Source organism: Echinops telfairi, unplaced genomic scaffold (assembly GCF_000313985.2).
Source record: "Echinops telfairi isolate 266 unplaced genomic scaffold, ASM31398v2 ScPeMD7_18;HRSCAF=68, whole genome shotgun sequence".
Taxonomy (NCBI): domain Eukaryota; kingdom Metazoa; phylum Chordata; class Mammalia; order Afrosoricida; family Tenrecidae; genus Echinops; species Echinops telfairi.
This window is the reverse complement of record NW_022103915.1, coordinates 48817653-48820645: the sequence shown is the minus strand read 5'-3', so window position 1 is coordinate 48820645 and position 2993 is coordinate 48817653. Positions and strand designations below refer to the sequence as shown.

The window sequence follows — 2993 nt, the reverse complement described above, 5'->3', positions numbered from 1 at the left end:
TTCGCCTTTCCCTCTAGGGTCCTGCTCGTGTGTCCCGCAGGCCGAGACGCTACAACAACTGGTGTGGTGTTGCTGACCTGTCTCTGGGTAAAGACCTAAATTTTCAGAATAACAAAGAGAACAGAACTGAAGAGAAAACCCTTACATTCTCATTAAGTTTCTAATGGGTTTGCTTACAGGCCCAGATGAACAGAAGACACGCAGTGACCATTCGGGATCTTGCAGCTGTTGGTCTGTAATTGTCTTTATTCTCAAGCTCATTGTGAAGCAGGGGCCGCCTCTCCCTTTCAAGAACACCTCCCTGGAGGCAGAAGCTGAGAAAATGGTAAAAACTCACATGGGCGCTGAGAAAATGAAGTGCAAGAGGACTGTGACCAGCTCGCTCCTCAGAGAGCAACGCGGGCACTCTGCTCCTCACGACTGGCCTGCCCTGGGCCGTGCCTGCTCCCCGCTGCACACCTGTGGGCTTTCTCGTCCTCTGTCTCTTCATGGAGGCAGTCATCTGGGCCACAACTTCCGCTGTCAAGACAACAGCTTTTCTTTCTGCTATCTTTCTTCTTCTTCTGCAAGATTGCTCAGGATCAGGTGACCAACAGGAATTAATTGAGCCTTTCGGCTAGTGTCAACAATTACTCTACCTAGCATTGATCTCTTCTCCTTCTCCTTCCTCTTCTTCCCTCTTAGCACATGTGAGACATTGCACTAAGCACGCTCCATCATCTGATTTGCAGGCAGTCGAGTGAGTAATTAAGAACTTGAACTCAAGGGTCTGCTGAGGGACCTGGTTCTGAGACTTTCCACTTGAGTGACCTGTTCCTCTGTGTGACTCAGGATCTGCATTGCTCTGCTGTACCTGGGGACACTGAGTTGAAAAGATAGCACCCAATACCAACAAACAAATCAAGAGCACTATCAGTCACCACCCTCCCCCAGCCCTGTCTCTGCAAGTACCACTGCGTTTTCTAACCATCAGGACTAGAAATCTTGCGATCACATATGCCTGCCCCTCTCAAAACCCATCACGATGTTTGCTGACTTTGCCTCGCTTAAAATAACATTGTGGATGACTTTTGGTGGAAGAGTAGATTGGGCACATCTATTTATGCATGCTCCTTTCTGGAATATCAGTAAGATGACAATACAAGTTTGTTTTTTTAAGTACAAAAAAAAAAGTGTACAAGGAAGGCAAAGGAGAAAAATTGAATTATATTTCAATAGTTGGAAAGTAGATGGATAAAGGATAGTTAATTCAGCAAACCCAAGAAAACTAGACAAAACAGAAACCTTGGCAGTACAGTGGTTAAGTGCTCTGCGGCTAATCAAAAGACCAGTGGTTTGAATCATCGTTCACTCCATGGGAGAATGATGCAGCTGTCTGCTTCTGTACAGATTTACAGCCTGGGGAAGTTCTACTCTTAGGGACACTATGAGTCAGAATTGACTCGATGGCAGTATTTTTGTTTGTTTATCTTGGGGGAGGGGCAATCAAAAAGATCGTAGGACTATCCTATTGTATCATGGAGCAAGTCCATGACTCAGGAATTGGAGGCACTGGGAACACTGAGAAGTGGGAGTGAAGACAAAGCCAAACAAAGGACAATTAGAAATCAGTTCAAAGCAGTTAGAAAGAGACTAGAGGTTGATTCTTTGGAACAGTGAGTTCCTGGCTTAGGGCCACTAGTAATTGTTGTTGGTGGGTGTTGTGCCAAAAAAAATAGAGTGATCAATTAAAAGTTTATATTCTGAGAGCTGAGACACTTGTTTCTCTGTCCCTGCTCAGCCACCAGGTCTCAAGCTTCTCAGAGGTAGGAAAATAGAGGACCTATCTGGGGATTCAGGCTAGCTCAAGACCAAAGGCCTAGAGATTCTGACATCAGGGACTCCCATTGCTATGATATTGCCTGATCATCTTCCAAGAAAGTACCACATGCCCTGCTTTGAAAATGGGCCGGGAAAGATCACCAGACACTACAAGAGAGCCTTTAACATAAAAACAAACAGACAAAAAGACCCATAACCAAATGTTTTGCCATCGAGTTGATTTCTATTCTTTTTTTTTTCTTCAGTCCTTTAGGACTTCAAAAAATTAGTTATGAGCTCTTACTTGTTCCTCTCCACAGAAATCTTTAGTAAAAGGTGAAAGATTTATACGATTTGAAGAGAAACCAGAGTATTGAGTTGGTTTCTATTCATAGAGCTCCTATAGGGCCGAGTAGAAGTGCTTCTCAGGGTTTCTGAGACCACAGGAGCCGAGAGCCTCTCCTTCATCCATGGAGCAGCTGGTAGGTTTGAGCCACTGACCTTGCATTTAGCAGTCCGATGTTCAACCCACATGGTCACCAGTGTTCCTTTTTTTGTTTAAAAATATAGAAGACACACTGAAATAAATGGGAGGGAAGAGAGACCATCGAGGGAGAAGAAACTAGTGGTGAGGGCTAGCCAAACAACTTTCTCATAATATTCTTAAAGATCCAGGAGAATAAGTTACATCTATGAAACAAAAACACATGCTTTTCTAAAAAACAAAGTTAGAAGGACCATTCAGAGGACAAAAGGTTTAAATCTTTGGAATGTGGAAATCAGAGAAATAGAAACAAAAATTCAATAGAGATTTGGAAAATAAAGTTGAGATATGTATAAAAAGTAAAAGAAAAATAAAAGGAGATGGTAAGCAGAAATTTTACAGAAAAATATTCCAGAGAGGAAAATCAGCAGAAACAGACCTATTTCACATTCCTAACCATGAAATAATTTGTGAAACTCTCCCATAACTGCGGGCCGTGAGTTGCCAGATCGGTAAGGTTCACTGTGTGCCTGCCACAATGAAAGGACTACACACAGTCACTTCACATGTCTGGAGCACATAGCGTACAGACGATTCTAAAAGCTTCCATGGAGAAAAGTTTTAAACAAAGAATATGAATCTGAATGATACCAAACTTTTTTTCAGCTATGCTGGAAGTATCAGGCAATATAGCAATGCCTTTAAAATG

At 42.7% G+C, this 2993-nt stretch overlaps 1 pseudogene; it reads right to left on the bottom strand.

Annotated features, from left to right (window-relative positions):
- Positions 1-2064: 2064 nt before the first annotated feature.
- LOC115868800 lies at positions 2065-2174 on the bottom strand (annotated as a pseudogene).
- Positions 2175-2993: the final 819 nt, after the last annotated feature.